Here is an 18,891-nt window from a genome sequence, read left to right as displayed (position 1 = left end):
TGTGAATAGTTTCTTTAACATCTTAATTAGAGGGCTATAGTCTAGAGCAGGGTTCAGCGTGGCATTGACACGGGCACGCGGAGCAACGCAATAATTTTTTTTATAAAAAAAACATTTTAATATAAAAGATAACCGAATGGTGAACAAAACGAACAATTCGGTTTAAAATAACACTGAAACAGTATCAAAATACACCGTTGGTTTTGACAGCAAGAGGGCGCACACAAGTGACGTCATCCCCCGCCCTCTGATCTGCCCACGAGCGCAGCGTTACAGCGGTGGTGACGACGTAGCATAGCTAGCTAGCTTCCTGTTTCGCTTTTATGTGGAGAACAACGGACGATGGCAGAAGCAATATTGTTTAACGCTTATGAGATTTGCTTTTGCCCGGAGAGAACAGTGAGTGTCAAATTTACCAAGCCCTACATCCCAACTTTTCACTATCACCTGGGTTGTCAAACACGAACGCGTTAAATACTAATATGGCCGGTGGCCCCGCCATTGTTAGCAGTACCGCTACCTTCCTGCTAGCATCCGGCCTCGTCTCCAGTCCCACGGCCGCGACGTACAGGTTGAACTGCTGTTTGAAGACGCGCCACTTCTCGTCGACATTCCCCGTTAAGTTTCAAACTCTCCGGTGGTTTCAAATCCACGTCGTCTTGCTCAGTTTACTCCTGGTACCATGTTACGTTCGGGTTTAGAAGGACGAGGCTTGTTTTATTCCCACTCTTAACTCGTTTATTAAACAACTCATTCAGTTACATCCGTGTGCGTGGTTAGTGTGTCTTCTTCATCTAATCCTACCTAGTTCTCTCAGGTAAGTACTAACGGCTAGTTCCACCTAGTGGGCAGAACGTGTAACAACATCCAATCGTCACAGAATCTAGACCAGTGTTTCTCAACCCAGTCCTCAAGGAACCCCTATCCTGCATATTTTCTTTGCAACCCTGAATAGGTACCTGTTTGTAGTTATTCAGCCAATCAGCAATGAATTTTGTCAGATGTTGCACACCTTGCATAATTAAGTGCTGCGAGATGATTGGTCGAGTAAGTACAAGCAGGGCTACCTATGCAGGGTTACAATGAAAATCTGCAGGATAGGGGGTCCTTGAGGACTGGGTTGAGAAACACTGATCTAGACGATGAGACAAGGCAGCAGCAGTAAATAAATGGGTAAATATCCATCCATCCATCCATTATCCATACCGCTTATCCTGCTCTCAGGGCCGTAGGGATGCTGCAGCCTATCCCAGCAGTCATTGGGCAGCAGGCGGGTAGACACCCAGGACAGACCGCTAGGCTATCACAGGGCCGACACACACACATTAATTTCATTTAAGAGTTGGCAGATCCAAGTGTGTCCTCGATTTTTGTCAAGCACATAATGAAAGTGACCAGATCTTATTGTCAACCGTTGCCACAATTTGCAAACTCCGAGCCACAAGAAGACCAAAATTGGGCATCGCTTGAACAAAAGGCCGCAAGGCCCAGTTTATACAAGATGGCGGCCTCGGAGTCCTCACCAGCTGCGGCAACATTTCTTTTTAGCAGTTTAATAAGGTGCAGATTATAAGATTAATCTGCAAATTAGTCGACTAACGCTAAATTTAATTGCAAACAAGAAAAAATAAAAAATACTCATTATGAAAATGAACTGACACTCGGGCCAGGGATTTTTTTTTTTAAACTTTGTAAAGTGGCACGTGACATCCAAGAGGTTGCCCACCCCTGGACTGAAGATCAGAGGCAGCTCTCGTGACCAGGATGATTCAGCCTAAAGTGCTGCTGGTATTCAGGTTTGATTTGTTTTTATCCACAGATGTTTATCCAAGCGGCACGGTGGCACAGTGGTTGGCGTGGTCGCCTCACAGCAAGAAGGTCCTGGGTTCGAGCCCCGGGGTAGTCCAACCTTGGGGGTCGTCCCGGGTCGTCCTCTGTGTGGAGTTTGCATGTTCTCCCCGTGTCTGTGGGTCTCCTCCCAGTGCTTTGGTTTCCTCCCACAGTCTTTGGACTGTGGGAGGAAACCAAAACCTGTGTGTATGTGTGTGTGTGTGTGGGCCCTGTGATGGCCTGGCGGCCTGTCCAGGATGTTTCCCCGCCTGCCGCCCACTGACTGCTGGGATAGGCCCCAGCACCCCTGCGACCCTGAGAGCAGGATAAGCGGTTCGTTTAATGGATGGATGGATGTTTATCCAAAAAGATAGACTTAAAAAATGAAACTTTGACATGATTTGGTTGATTGTGTGCCATGTAACACTAATAACACAGCTTCTTTCTGTCTGATTTCCAACCCTGTAGTCAGGCTGTGGATATTTCCATTAACAGCCAGCCAATGTCAAAATCATCCATGTGGATCAGCATCCATGAGTTTTATATATATATATATATGTGTGTGTGTGTGTATATATATATATATATATATATATGTGTGTGTGTGTGTGTGTGTGTATATATACACTACCGTTCAAAAGTTTGGGATCACCCAAACAATTTTGTGTTTTCCATGAAAAGTCACACTTATTCACCACCATATGTTGTGAAATGAATAGAAAATAGAGTCAAGACATTGACAAGGTTAGAAATAATGATTTGTATTTGAAATAAGATTTTTTTTACATCAAACTTTGCTTTCGTCAAAGAATCCTCCATTTGCAGCAATTACAGCATTGCAGACCTTTGGCATTCTAGCTGTTAATTTGTTGAGGTAATCTGGAGAAATTGCACCCCACGCTTCCAGAAGCAGCTCCCACAAGTTGGATTGGTTGGATGGGCACTTCTTTGAGCAGATTGAGTTTCTGGAGCATCACATTTGTGGGGTCAATTAAACGCTCAAAATGGCCAGAAAAAGAGAACTTTCATCTGAAACTCGACAGTCTATTCTTGTTCTTAGAAATGAAGGCTATTCCATGTGAGAAATTGCTAAGAAATTGAAGATTTCTTACACCGGTGTGTACTACTCCCTTCAGAGGACAGCACAAACAGGCTCTAACCAGAGTAGAAAAAGAAGTGGGAGGCCGCGTTGCACAACTGAGCAAGAAGATAAGTACATTAGAGTCTCTAGTTTGAGAAACAGACGCCTCACAGGTCCCCAACTGGCATCTTCATTAAATAGTACCTGTTAGAGCCTGTTTGTGCTGTCCTCTGAAGGGAGTAGTACACACCGGTGTAGGAAATCTTCAATTTCTTAGCAATTTCTCGCATGGAATAGCCTTCATTTCTAAGAACAAGAATAGACTGTCGAGTTTCAGATGAAAGTTCTCTTTTTCTGGCCATTTTGAGCGTTTAATTGACCCCACAAATGTGATGCTCCAGAAACTCAATCTGCTCAAAGAAGTGCCCATCCAACCAATCCAACTTGTGGGAGCTGCTTCTGGAAGCGTGGGGTGCAATTTCTCCAGATTACCTCAACAAATTAACAGCTAGAATGCCAAAGGTCTGCAATGCTGTAATTGCTGCAAATGGAGGATTCTTTGACGAAAGCAAAGTTTGATGTAAAAAAAATCTTATTTCAAATACAAATCATTATTTCTAACCTTGTCAATGTCTTGACTCTATTTTCTATTCATTTCACAACATATGGTGGTGAATAAGTGTGACTTTTCATGGAAAACACAAAATTGTTTGGGTGATCCCAAACTTTTGAACGGTAGTGTATATATATATATATATAAATATAATATCTTCAACTTTTTTTAGTTTCATATATCCTTTGACATTTTTGATGTAGAGTTGAACCAGTTCAGGTTGATCTGTTTTACACTAGTTAAACCATTTGACAGTAATACCAGACTAAAGGAGGCGAAATTTACACGCAAGCCTTCATTTTAAGAGTGAGCTGATGCCTCCTTTGTGTCTTGAATAATCTGTTTTAGATCAAGTGTGAAAAACAAAACAGACGTCGCCCTGAAAGAACCTGACAGAAGGAAAAACAACAACAAAAAACAACTTCTAAATTGTAAAGCCTGATGACCTTTCAAACAAGTGCTGTGAACCGGGCGGCCCCGGACCCCTGCAGTGGGAAAATGTTCTGAATGGGCCACCGGCTCTGTGTGGAAGGGATCCGGTTGGAGAACTATAAAGACTATTTTCCGGGCCCTGAATGTGTGGGGTTTTTTTTTTTTTGGAGCAGGACAGCTTCAGTAAGCAGGAGTGATATTTAATTAATGTCAGACAATTAAGAAACACTGCTGTTTCCTGTTCACAGACTCACTGGTAAAGAGAAACACAGTTTTCCATATGTTGTTGTAAGGACAACACTCCACTAGCATCCATAATACTGAGCAGTCTTCTGTGTGTCTCTGAAACAATACCAGAATTGTGCACGCAATGTCTCTGTCAATCCGTGAAAGTGAAAACTTGCCGACAGGCTGCACTGGAAAAGAAAATATGAATAACAATTTTATGTTGTACAGCTGTATATAGTGTGGTTATATTTGCATTTTATTAGGCAGGGAGACGCCCTGGACAGGCCGCCAGTCCATCACAGGGCCGACACACACACACACATTCACACCTAGGGACAATTTAGTATGGCCGATTCACCTGACCTACGTATCTTTGGACTGTAGGAGGAAACCGGAACACCTGGAGGAAACCCACGCAGACATGGGGAGAACATGCAAACTCCACACAGAGGACGACCCGGGATGACCCCCAAGATTGGACTACTCCGGGGCTCGAACCCAGGGCCTTCTTGCTGGTGAGGTGATCGTGCTAACCACTGCGGGACCGTGCTGCCCTTTTATTATACAATGATAGCATTTTGGCAAAGCAGGAAGTAATATTTCATATTCATGTTTCGGATTGTTCGTCCAGTGATGTCACTGGTGGACACTTTTCTGCATAATTTGGGCAGCATTATGGCTGCTAATGGAGCATTATCCCTACAATGATAACTACAAACAGATGCATATAGAGATCCCTACATAGATGTATAGCGTAATGCTGAGAATCATGATTGCTTCTCTTATTTACAGTATGTTGGCCCATCTAATACAAAGCTAGCATCTAGCAGCTATCCTGTGATGTCTCCACAGGCTTGAGAAATGAGCAGTGGAGCAGCAAAGATGCAAAAACATCTTTCAACCCTATTAAAATGTTTTTATGCATGCTTAGGTAAGAAAATCAAAGAAAGTTGAATCAGTTCATCTGGACACAACATTTATTGACAGAAACGTTTGTTTCATCACTCATCTAAGTGACCTCTTCGGTCTAAACTGACTGCAGGTATCCCCACCCTTATAAACAAGACACCCAAACAGTGCACCAGCCGATCAAAGAGAGGAGAAGGACAACAGCTGCCTAAGCATAAGCTAGTAGTGATTCCATACGTGGCGGGAGTGTCGGAAAAGTTGAGATGCGTATTTTCCAAACATCGCGTCTCAGTTGCTCTCAAACCCCAAAACATGCTGCGCCAGAAGTTGGTCTACCCCAAGGATCAGGTCCCCCAACACAAACAGAGCAATATAGTAGCTGTTAGACAGAGACAAACTCCACCACATCTGCAGACGAGGCTGAACTAGTGCTAACAATCCGTCTTTCGGTCGTGATGTCACAATGCCTCTGATCCTTGGAAGATGGTGCCTGGTGTCGCGTTGCCCTCCGAAAGACCGATATTTGGACTACTAGTCATTTAGGTTAAGGCGATAGCCTGTTATGATAGTCAATGTAGGCAGTTAGATAAAGCCAGCTCTTACCTTTGCGAAAATCACGGTGTTGTCACAGCCTGTTGGCTTGAAGCTGTGGAGATCTTGAACCCATCCATTGGTAAATTGCCAGTGTGCTTCTAGGGATTTAAACGATTTAAACTGGTCCATTGTGTAAGGACTAATACCATAGACGAGGTAATTTACCATGTCTATATAAGTTAGTGAAGGAAGCTTGTCTGGGTCGTGGCTCCATTCTTTTGTTGGCAACTCGTAGGGATCAGCGTTACTTAGGGCACTCAATTTTGTCAAATAAAGACGTTTGGCATCAGGACATAATTTGTCCCTCTATGTCAGCTTTTCTTTGTATTTTTCTTTAAACATCTCAGTGAGGTAAGGGTAAGGGTAAAGGCAAATGTAACGCTAATATATGGCTAAGTCAAGGGCTAAAGTGCTAGCTAATTTGTAAACAATGCCTCTGATCCTTGGAAGATGGCGCCCGGCATCGCATTGCCCTTGCAAACAGCCCAAGTCAGCAGGTCTGCTGTCAGGCCCTGGGCTAAGGCTATCTGGAGTGCCCGTCATGTCTTTATGTATTCCTAGCCGAAAGAAGCTGCTCTAACTCACAGACACGTCTCTCTAGTAGAGACAACCTATCTATAAATGCGGAACAGTTACCACATACCATCGTTTTAACGAGACTGCTTTGACTGCAAATGCAATAGAGCTAACTGCTAAGCTAGGCGAAGCTGGAAGCTAGTAACAAACTAGGAACGAAAGGCTGCCTACTAAACGCAAGAGTAATTTGAGAAAGAAAACTAGAGAATCTAGTGATAGGTGAACTAAGCACAGAAAATAGCTAAATCAGTAGAAAAAATGAAGAGGTCAGGGCAGAATATAGAGAAGAGATGGTAAGAGAATAAACAGCAGTTATTGATCTCATGAAGCCGACTATCACGAAGGCAGAAGCCAGAAACAGCTGGCAGTGACAAGCTGACCCCCTCCCCCAGCATGCTGTACCTCCCATCTGGACCGGGCAAGGGGGCGTACCTGCCAAAAACCCATACCACCTGCCCCATTTCCATTAAAGGGCAGTCTCTCCACCAGTGGCCTGGCTTCCCACACCGCCAGGCGCCCCCTGTTGGTCTGGGAGGGCAGAGTCTGAAGCTGGGCCCTGTGGATTAGGGAAGAGGGAGGGGTTAGAACAGGGATGAGGTGTGGCGGGTATGTGCTGCTGGGTGGTGGGATGTGTGGGTGCATGACTGTATAAGTGTGAGTGCTCCGGTTGGATCCCCTCCTCGAGGCCGGGGGATGGGGCGAACTGTAGGCTTTCTGTATTGGTCCTGGACTGGGAGAGTGAGGTGGTCCTCCGCTAAGGCGACGACTTTGGCCAGGCCGTCAGGGCGGTGGCACTGAACCCAGTCGCAGTGGGGAGGCAGACGATAAATTGCTCCAGTGCCATTTGCTGGAAGCCAGCTGGAGGGGAGCGCAGCAGCTCCCTCGGGAGGGCCCGGTCTTAGGCCTGCTGTGCAGCAGTTCCCTGCAAGGCTTGCGTCTTCTGGTGTTGCATGCAAGCCTGGCTCTCGTGGAGGTCAGCAATCCGGTTGAGGGCTTACCCTAGCAGAGGTTCTGTCGGCTGACTTGACTGATTCATCCCACCCATACGGGCCACCCCTGTGGCAAGACTGCTGCCAGTGGGAGGGTTCGGGATGGAGACACGGACACGGTTTAGGCGGAAACATGGTTATTTAAAGTCTCTCAGTACGCTCTGTACGGGCCGGTACGCTCAGGTGCCAGAGCCGCTGCCTCGCTCTTCTCAATCAGAGCGGCATGAGGCTCCTTTCTGTCTCTGTCTCTCTGTTCCACTTGTGTTTGTGTCAGTGTCAGTCCAACCAGGACCCAGTGTCACTCTGGTATAGAAAGTATAGATTGTTAATTAGTCATAACTGAGGCTGATCACTAATCAGCCTCCCAACTCACAGAAGCGTCTGCTCTCCCGCAACCCACGCCCCCTCTCTCTCTGCTTCCAGCCGACGCTAACTCACACCCCGCAACCACAAGGGTTACAGTTAGAAGTGGGATTAGGTTAAGGTTAGAGTAAGGGTTAATGGCTTAGGCCGTTCTGAGAGGTACACAGAGCGCCCCTTAGTGGTCCAACTGATGACTGAAAATTTGTTGTAAGCGCTGAGAAATTGGCAAAGCCAAATGAAAACCACTATGACATTTAAATATTGTGTGTGTGTGTGTGTGTGTGTGTGTGTGTGTGTGTGTGTGTGTGTGTGTGTGTGTGTGTGTGTGTGTGTGTTGCACGTGCTCATAATAGTCACAGAGATTTGGTACTTGGGTGCTTTGGTTTGATCAGAGATGGTGCTTAGTCCAAAAGTTTGAGAGTCACTGGACGAGGGAATGAATGTAAATCAACAAGGGGTCCCCACAAATATAGGAAGGCAAAGCTCTGTGTGTGTGTGTGTGTGTGTGTGTGTGTGTGTGTGTGTGTGCGCGCGCGCTTATACACGGGCACGTGTGTGTGTGTGTGTGTGTGTGTGTGTGTGTGTGTGTGTGTGTGCGTCTGTAATACACAACCAGCAGTGCCATGTGACCCACACACAATATCAACCAGCGTTTCCTTCACATTTTCTGGTCACTCGATGGACAGAAATGCCCTGACAAAATGTGTGTGTCAAAAGGTTACGCAATCGGCCCACCATGCTGCAGTCGGCACAGACCGCTAGTGTGTGTGTGTGTGTGTGTGTGTGTGTTTAGTTTTCTGAATGGAGCTGGAGAAGGGAATGTTGGGTGTTTGTGTGTATGGGGTGGGGGGATGGGGGGTATAGAGGGGGTACAGAGGGAGAAGCTCATTGAGGACTGTGCTGAGGTTTTGAGACTCGGGAGATCTCCGTCTGCAGACGTTACACAGTGGACCCGGACACACGGACAGGCTGCTTAACCTGTCTGCCTGCCCTCCGATTCCTTCCGGAAGCCTCCAGCAGTTCATCATCATCAAAGGTGTGTAACTCCTGCATGAGAACTTCGACTGATTTATTTGAATATATGACGACACAAGTTTGAGCTCGTTGAACTGATGCTTGCAGGTGTGTTGTGCTTCAGTCATGGATGGTATGGTGCATGGATGATATGGCGCATGGATGGTGTTTGTGGTGCATGGATGTATGGTGCATGGATGGTATGGTGCATGGGTGGTGTGTGTGGTGCATGGATGTATGGTGCATGGATGGTATGGTGCGTGGATATGGCACATGGATGGTATGGTGCATGGATGGTGTGGTGCATGGATGGTATGGCGCATGGATGATATGGTGCATGGATGGTATGGTGCATGGATGGTATGGCACATGGATGTATGGTGCATGGATGGTATGGTGCATGGATGTATGGTGCATGGATGGTTTGGTGCGTGGATATGGCACATGGATGGTATGCTGCATGGATGGTGTGGTGCATGGATGGTATGGTGCATGGATGGTGTGGTGCATGGATGGTGTGGTGCATGGATGGTATGGCGCATGGATGTATGGTGCATGGATGATATGGCACATGGATGTATGGTGCATGGATGGTATGGTGCATGGATGTATGGTGCATGGATGGTTTGGTGCGTGGATATGGCACATGGATGGTATGCTGCATGGATGGTGTGGTGCATGGATGGTATGGTGCATGGATGGTGTGGTGCATGGATGGTGTGGTGCATGGATGGTATGGCGCATGGATGTATGGTGCATGGATGTATGGTGCATGGATGTATGGTGCATGGATGTATGGTGCATGGATGTGTGGTGCATGCGTAAAAGCAGGATTACTTTGTGATGTTGAGAGACAAAAGTTCTTTACGATCCTCAAGACTTTTTTTTATTTCTTCTACGATCCTTGGATTTTTTTTATTTTTCTACTTTCTTTTAGCAAAGTTGGATATAAGAGAGGGTTTTAATCGTCTTTGGTGTTAATATGTTTTAATGGTATTTTCAACAAAACTCAAAAATGACACATTTAAAGTTTCTGTATGGGTTCACATCCCAGTGAGATATTTTAACCAAGTCAAGTCAAGTTTATTTGGAAAGTCAAGACATCACAGGGTAGTCCTGAAGGGCTTTACAATCACACGACCACCCCTGTCCTAATGAGGAAAAACTATTTTTAAAATGTTGTCAGTTTAACACTGTAATCAAATTAACATGATTAATATTAAAATTTAACGCCACTGACCCATGTTAAATGGTCTCAGTACTCGTGTGGAGTGTTAGAAATGAGCTCTCACAGTGTATTGGTGAACTTTGTAGGAGCAGCCTCTATATTAACACTACAGCATGCAAGTACAGTAATCTGCAGTTTACTATCACATCACTCATTCAGATCTGCTAGAGTCAAGCCAAGTTTTACATGTATGGAGGTCCAGGTAAGGTAGCGGTCTATTCCGTTGCCTACCAACACGGGTATCGCCGGTTCGAATCCCCGTGTTAACTCCGGCTTGGTCGGGCATCTCCACAGACACGATTGGCCGTGTCTGCGGGTGGGACGCCGGATGTGGGTATGTGTCCTGGTCTCTGCACTAGTGCCTGCTCTGGTTGGTTGGTCGGGGCACCTGTTCGGGGGGGGGGGAGGGGGAGCTGGGGGGAATAGCGTGATCCTCCCACGTGCTACGTCACCCTGGTGAAACTCCTCACTGTCAGGTGAAAAGAAGCGGCTGGTGACTCCACATCTATGGGAGGAGGCATGTGGTAGTCTGCAGCCCTCCCCGGATCAGCAGAGGGGGTGGAGCAGCGACTGGGACGGCTCGGAAGAGTGGGATAATTGGACGGGTACAATGGGGGGGGGGGATTTTATATCTATAGCCTTTAAGTCACAGTTAAGTCCCAGAGGCTTTTACAATCACATTTTCTTTCAGATGTAAACAATAAATTGCAATGTATGAAATCCCCCTTACCTTTGACCATCCATTCAGATGAGGAAAAAAAACACACAGAAAATAAACTTATCTGGGGGGGAGGGATGATATAAACCTCAGAGCAACAGAGAAAAGATCTCTCTCTCTCGCCCCCCCCCCCCATGGATATAGCACAAGAGTATGAGCAGAAGAGCAAATGAGATGATTTATGTCTCAGTATCGACAAGTAAGCCATGTAGAGTAAGCAGGTTTGAAAATGATCAAGACTCCTTTTTCTGAATTAATCGTCAGACTGTATTCATAAGGCTTGGAGGCGCTGTTATCCACTGTTCGTATGCAAGGACAGTTTGGCTTTACGACATTCATCATAACACGCATGACCGATGCTGACGAATCAGGACTGATTTGTGTCGGTTGGCCTGACAGGTCTGAACTCTCTGACCCACAGCGATGGCTGATTGTCTGGATGGGGTCTGTTGTACCAGTTTGGTCTGAGTCCTTACTTAGTCTAGTTGTCACATAAGTATTGTAGTGACCGGAGGAGGCGGTCACTCTGACTGTCGGCGGTCCTGCGCCGGGGGGAGCGTAAAGGCTCATGGAACTTTTAATGTTCAAGTTGAAATCGTTGTTTTGGTGATGTGATGTTTGCGTTTTGATTGTTGTGGTTGCGTTGTGTGGTTCTTGGCGTTTGGAGCTGGCGCACAAGTTCTGCCTCACCAACATCCGAGACCCGTGCATCATTGGCCTACCCTGCTGACCCACTGGGTAGTCTGTGTTAACGTGTTGGGGGCGACGTCGCCCTCAGCACGAAGACCGTGGTGCTCCAGTCCGATTAGGGGAAGATCAAGCCCAAAGACCAATGCACCAGTGGCCAAGCAGCCGCTGCTCCCCCTGTGCGTCTCCGCCCCAGTGGCCCAGACCACTGTGCAAGCCCTCTGCAGCACACCCACCACCAGCAGCCCTGCGTCACCCCAACCTGCCTCAGCCCTGGTCGCTGAGCCTGCTGTCCTGCCCTCCACTGATATGACCGTGGCTATACGAGACTTACGACAGCGCGGCAGCGACTGCCTTGACCCACAGCAGCGCCACCAGTTGAAACGCCTCCTCGATGACTATGCGGACATCTTCACTGTTAGAGACTGACTGCAGGCAGACTGGGCTGGTCCAGCATGCCACCGAGACCGGCCCTGCCCAGCCCATCCATCTAAGCCCCCATCGGCTGGTCCTCGCTAAGCGGCAGTGGGCGGAGGAAAAAATCCACGAGATGGCTGCTGCCGGGGTGATTGAGCGGCTTTGGCCATCTTGGTGAGGAAGAAGAATGGCGGCTGGTAGTTTTGTCCATCCATCCATCCATTATCCAAACCGCTTATCCTGCTCTCAGGGTCGCGGGGATGCTGGTGCCTGTCCTCGCAGTCATTGGGCGGCAGACAGGGAGACACTCTGGGCAGGCCACCAAGCCATCACAGGGCTGACACACACATCTGTCCATTATATACAGTGCATCCGGAAAGTATTCACACCCCTTCACTTCAAATGTGGTCCATTTTTTGGACGGGAACTGGTGAAATGAAAGATGTGATTCTGTATGTTAATATGAGTTACAACCTGAATATCAAAAGTAAAGCAGAGACAACACTGATGTCCAGTCATAAGTGAACAGCCTTCATCATCATCATCCTTTGATCACAGTCAGGCATACATTCACAACGTCACGCCGGTATTCTCTGTTTCCCATTTGATTTGGTAGGCCTTGAACGCTTTTTTTCCTGTGCAGTTAAACTCTGTAATGCAGATATATGCAATTTTAGGAGCATTCGGGGAGCGGCAGGTCTGTATCTTTGTCTTTTCCACAAAGTTATTAAACTTTGTAAATCCAAAGCAGTCAAAATGACGGCTAAATGGTTGAACAGGGAGTGAAATATGGCCTGACACATCTCCAGGTTTCAGAAATGTGGTCCATTTTTTGGACGGGAACTGGTGAAATGAAAGATGTGATTCTGTATGTTAATACGAGTTACAACATGGCACACAGCAGTAAGACGTAGCGGTTCTTTTTAGCTTTCCCACCCTGAGCGTCACTTGACGGAAAAATCACTGCCACGTGAATATGGTCAATGTCTGCAGATTGGCTTGCTGAAAATGTTAAGTTGTGAAATCATGGCGGGGACTCACGTTTGCGGCGGCCTCGCAGTGTCTACGTCTACATCTGAGTTTGTGTCATCATGTGAACCAGTTTTACGAGGATTTATGTCTGTGATCGGCGATCTGGTTTGATGGCTGGGAGAGCCGGTGTTGGATTGGCTGGGAGAGCGGGGCAGGCTAAGCTAACTGCTAGCCCGTGCAGACTGACAGTTCTGATAACACCAAGAGGACACCAAGGGCGGTCTGGCGGCAGCCTCGCCTAGCTTCGATTGTGCGTCTGCGTTTGTGTCGTCGTGTGGAGTGCGGGGGAGGTGGGTCGAAGGTGTCTGGCTGGGAGAGCTGGCGCTGGTCAGCTGAAGGAGCTTGGTCTGCTGCATCCTGTGGGCCCAAAGACCACAGGCCTTTCTGGAGCTGTGCCTGAAGAGGAAACACCGAGGGCGGTGTGACAGGACGTGGAAGCGGGGCAGGCTAAGCTAGCTGCTAGCCCACGCAGACCGGCAGGTCCAGCAGTCATCCTGGCTGGCGTTCGTTCTCTTGGACAGTGAACTTTTTGAGTTGTGTTGCAAATTTGCTGAATGGACTGTGTTGTTGACTGTGTCTCTTTTGTGTACGCAAGTACATGAATGAGATGACGATAAGTTGTTCCTGATCAGCCATCTCAAGTAGAGACGTGTGCTTGGTAGGAGCCATGTTTTCACCATGTTGTTGTTTGTGCGCTGCTTTGTCGTGTTTTATATTTTCCAATGGCGGTGTTTTGGGAAAAAAAGACAAAGAGAATTTTTTTTTGGTTTGGTGAAGGGATGATGTATGAGCTGCCAGTTTCTTTTTCGCTATGGATTGGCGGCCTGTCAAAATGATTGATTCACACAGACCACGTTACAGTCGGTCAGTCGTTCAGCCAGTCGGTGTATAGAGCTTTTCAGACAGAAGTGATATTGGCAGCGCTAGCTGGGATGGGGATGGGGGGGGGGGTCATTTTCAGTCTTTTCATATTTTCTCACAGTCTCCTCCATCTTTCTGAAAGCATCTCCGTCTGCTCGTGCTGCTGCTTCTAAAAATAAGGTGGATATGTGGTTTCAACCTGTTAACAAAAGGACGGGTGTTTGAAGGCGTCTCTCGTGGCGATGTGGACGCAAGGTATTTGGCTTGTGGGTCGTGTCGTTCGAGGCCCCACACCGAGTCGGTGAATGGGGAAGGTAAATCGTGATCCGGCATGGTGGAAGCCGCAGGTTGCCAGCTCAGAGTCGCAGCTGAGAAGAGGGGCTCCGCCGTCTTTGTGAAGGCAAGCCTTCATTCCCACCGAATACCTTCTGGAAACAAGGGGCTCTATTTTTACCAAAGACCACAATTTGGCTCCAGTGCAGGGGACTTTGGCTCCCAGGATGGGTCCCAACCCCCCCACCCCTCCCCCCCCCACACACACACACTGTCAAAAACACTTGTGCTCCTCCACCTCTGCCCTTCGCTAGTCGCGGTGCATTCCCAAGACTTTCTGTCTCAACGTGCTTTCTAACACCCGCGTTTCTTAAGAGCTCAACTCTGTCAGGAGAGCAGGCTGCTTCCTCCGGCCTGTGAGAAACGCTCTGAATGCACAGGGAAAGGAAGAAATCAAGTCTGGTTTATGGGTGACCTAGTGTGTGTGTGTGTGTGTGTGTGTGTGTGTGGTGTGGGGGGGGGGTCTCTATTATCTGTCCTCAGTGGGGCCAAGTTTCCCCGTAAGGATAATAAATGAAAAACAAGCTGCCTCACGGGGACATTTTGGGTCACGGGTTGCAGCTGAGATTGTAGTAAGGCTTAGGCCCAGTATTAAAGTTAGGCATTAGAATTGAGATCTGGGTTAAAGGGTAATTCTGCTTGTCCAACATTGTGGGTCTCATTTCCATAGTTTTTTTTCCGTCAGACATATCAGTTACGGTCTCATTTCGCTCAACAGCTTCATATCGTAGAGGTTGGACACAGGACCACCGCCGGGGCGGCACGGTGGCGCAGTGGTTGGTGCGGTCACCTCACAGCAAGAAGGTCCTGGGTTCGAGCCCCGGGGTAGTCCAACCTTTGGGGTCGTCCTCTGTGTGGATTTTGCATGTTCTCCCCGTGTCTGCGTGGGTTTCCTCCGGGTGCTCCGGTTTCCTCCCACAGTCCAAAGACCTGTAGGTCAGGTGACTCGGCCGTACTAAACTGTCCCTAGGTGGGAATATGTGTGTGGGTCCTGTGATGAACTGGCGGCCTATCCAGGGTGTCTCCCTGCCTGCTGCCCAATGACTGCTGGGATAGGCTCCAGCATATCGTGAGCCCAGTTCGAATAAGCGGCTTGGATAATGGATGGATGGATGGATGGATGTCCAGTATGATCAATGGTGGAGGACACTGCTGATGTACTTCCTGGTTCAGCCTGCAGGAAGTAGCAGCCTATACTTACCGTAGGTAGTAGTAACCATCCATAAACTAGCCGGCCAGCACCGTAGAGAAGTCATAGATAATGGACAGTCATGGACACCGTCTGACTGAGACTCTAAGGGGGTTTGCTGTTTAAAGACTCCTTTTCAGTTGTCCCATAAGACACTGCTGTAAAGCTGAGTCCAGTGGTGGGCCACGTCCAACATCTACTGAATGAAGCCGGTGAGTAAAATGAATTCATAACTGATAGGAATGATGGAAAAATCTATGAAAATAGGACCCAGGTTGTAGGAAAAAAAATGGAATTAGCCTTGAAGGTTATTTTGGGGTTAGGGAAATAGACTTTAACTCTAGTGTGTGTGGGTGTGTGTGTGTTAATGGGTGAGAAAAAGAAATTTCATAAAACCCATGTATACGTTTTACGATCTCAAACAAGCTAATCCTCGGTTTGTTTGATTTGATCTGCAACAACTGGCCTCGCTAGCCTGCATCTCATCATGAAGCACAGCGAGAGAGACAGAGGGCGAGAGAGAGAGAGGGCGAGAGAGGGTGAGAGAGAGAGAGAGGGCGAGAGAGAGAGAGAGAGAGAGATAGTGAGAGAGAGAGAGGGCGAGAGAGAGAGAGAGAGAGAGAGAGAGGGCGAGAGAGAGAGAGAGAGAGAGAGAGAGAGAGAGAGAGGGCGAGAGAGAGAGAGAGGGCGAGAGAGAGAGAGAGGGCGAGAGAGAGAGAGAGAGAGAGAGAGAGGGGGCGAGAGAGAGGGTGAGCAAGAAGCCTGCTAATGTAACCTGACAGGAGTGAGCACAGTCAGTGGGCCGTCTGTTTCCTCCACAGAGAGAGGGTCTTTCAGCATCGCCGGCCCCTGAACAGGGCCCAGCCGAGGGCTTCACCAGCTCCAAACATGCTCACGTAATACCCGGCAATTACCGGCCTCCCTCAAGACAGGGACGCTAGCGACATGTTCTGCCCTTGTGAATGAGAACGAGCATATTTTGGCATGTCAGAGAAATGTTTCAGCCGCAAAGTCTCCCTGTGAACTGGCCTCTCCACCTTCAATCCGGGTTTCATGTAAACTTTAGAAGGGATAGTAAATGTGAGGTAAATACATGTGTCAGGGCCGGTTATGGTATGGAAATATGTATTTATGATTTGACTATATTTATTTTTATATCAAACTGTATTTGACTATATTTTTTGTTTTATATTATTTATTTATTTATATTTTTATTTTTTGTTTTATTTATATTTTTTGACTATATTTTTTATTTTTTTATTGACTATTTTTATATTTATGATTTGACTATATTTATTTTTATATTTGTTATTCTATATTTATTTTTTAATATATTTATGATTTGACTTATACTCATTGACTTACGCGTATCCCTACCTAGACTTATTCATATTGCTTACATTCAGAGGAATTATTTGATTGAATAGTACGGGTATTTATTTTTACGTTATATTTCTAATTACCCAATACAACCCCAGTCTTCAAATGCTGGCCACTGGTAACTGCCCAGTACAACCCCAATCTTCAGCCACTGGTAACTGCCCAGTACAACCCTAGTCTTGGCTAGTGGCCACTGGTTAGCCACTTCTCTGTTAGAGCAGTTGGGTGTTGAGTGCCTTGCTCAAGGGCATTTGCTCGTTTGTTGTTGCTGAAGATGTAGAATCTTATTAATTTGCATTTTACATTTTCTCTATAAGGAATTTTTTTTATTCAAAGCGACTTACAAAGACAGTCATCTGTTAGCAGATAGAATCGTATCAACCCTGACACCTAATGCCGGCAGACAAATTTACAATGTCAGAATAAAATCATGAGAGTCTTGATAGAGTTGTGGCGCTCTCCCGTCATCTCGACTGTTTGGTGTAAGGGGTTCATTAAAGTCGGTCCGAGCTGTTTTAAGTTAGTCTTGTCTTCAAGGAAGGTTGAATCAGTTCATCTGGATACAACGTTTGACAGATACGTTTCATCATCGTCTAAGTGACCTCTTCAGTCTCAACTGACAGCAGGTGTCCTCACCCTTATAAACAATACAGTGACATAATGACCGAAACCAACGACCAGCTTCATATGCAAATATGGGCGTGACTATTAACTAGAGTTTCAATGGCCATGTGTACTATTCACAGAGGATTTGGGGACGTTTGCAATCACAGCATTATAAGATGGAGATAGATATACTCTCAGGCCCTCGCCTCAATTCAGGGATGGTCGTTCCCTCTTCACATAGATGGCCTCTTTGACTCCCCGTTCAAACCAGCATTCCTGCCTATCCTCATCCTTGAAAGAGTGGCCTCTGGCCTGTAGATGATGTAGACTGTGGAGTCCCGGGCTGACACTTCAGCTCTCCTGTGTTGTGCCATCCTCTTGGCCAACATCTGTTTAGTTTCCTCAATGTACAAGTCTTGGCAGTCCTCCTGCCACTTAACAGCGTACACTATATTGCTCTGTTTGTGCCGGGGGACCCGATCCTTGGGGTGGACCAACTTCTGGCGCAGCATGTTTTGCGATTTGAAAGCAACTGAAACGTGGTGTTTGGAAAATACGTGTCTCAACTTTCCCGACACTCCCGCCACATACAGACATGTCATTGCTCTATGCTTAGGCAGTTGTGGTCCTTCTCCTCTCTTTGATCAGCTGGTGCACTGTTTGGGCGTCTTCCTGGCTTTGACAAACGCCCAGTTAGGATAACCGCACTTAACCAGGGCCTGTTTATTGTGAGATGTCTCCCCTTCCCCGGCCGCTGTGTCGGTGGGGACGTTGTCAGCTCGGTGGTACAGTGTCCCGATGACTCCTAGTTTGTGCTCCAGTGGATGATGAGAGTCAAACCTTAAGTATTGATCAGTATGTGTTGGTTTACAGTAAACATCCTCTATCACCAATTGCAATTTCACAGTCTTAAGAAGGCTAACCTGTCATGTTCCACATCCTCCCTGGTGACCTTGATGTGGTGTCCACAGAGTTAATGTGGTCGGTGAAATGTGCTACGTCCTGAGATTTAATATTAACCCAGGTGTCGTCCACCAATCTGGACCAATGGCTACGTGGTGTCCCTGGATAGGGCATCAGAGCCCTCTTCCACTTCCTCCATATACAAGTTGGCCACTACAGGTGAGACTGGGGAACCCATAGCACACCCAGTCTCACAAATGGAGCAATATAGTGTACGCTGTTAAGTGCCAGGAGGATTGCCATGACTTGTACATTGGGGAAAATAAACAGATGCTGGCCAAGAGGATGGCGCAACACAGGAGAGCTAACACCTCAGATCAGGACTCTACCAACCACACCATCTACAGGCCAGTCACCACTCTTTCAAGGATGAGGATGTTCACATCCTTGATAGGGAGGAACGCTGGTTTGAATGGGGAGTCAAAGAGGCCATCTATGTTAAGAGGGAATGACCATCCCTGAACCGGGGGGGGGGTGGCTCAGAGTACATCTGTCACCATCTTACAATGCTGTGATTGCAGCCATTCCCAAATCCTCTGTGAATAGTACACATTGCCACTGAAACTGTAGTTAATGGTTACGCCCATATTTGCATATGAAACTATTGCCTACCAACATGGGCTTCGCTGGTTTGAATCTCCGTGTTACCTCCGGCTTGGTCAGGCATCCCTACAGACACAATTGGCCGTGTCTGTGGATGCGAAGCAGGACATGGGTATGTGTCTTGGTAGCTGCACTAGCGCTTCCGCTGGTCAGTCGGGGCGCCTGTTCAGGGGGGAGGGGGGACTGGAGGGGAATAGTGTGATCCTCCCATGCGCTACGCCCCCTGGTGAAACTCCTCACTGTCA

Source organism: Lampris incognitus, chromosome 6 (assembly GCF_029633865.1).
Source record: "Lampris incognitus isolate fLamInc1 chromosome 6, fLamInc1.hap2, whole genome shotgun sequence".
Lineage (NCBI taxonomy): Eukaryota > Metazoa > Chordata > Actinopteri > Lampriformes > Lampridae > Lampris > Lampris incognitus.
The sequence above is the reverse complement of the archived record's forward strand: the minus strand, read 5'-3'. Positions refer to the sequence as shown.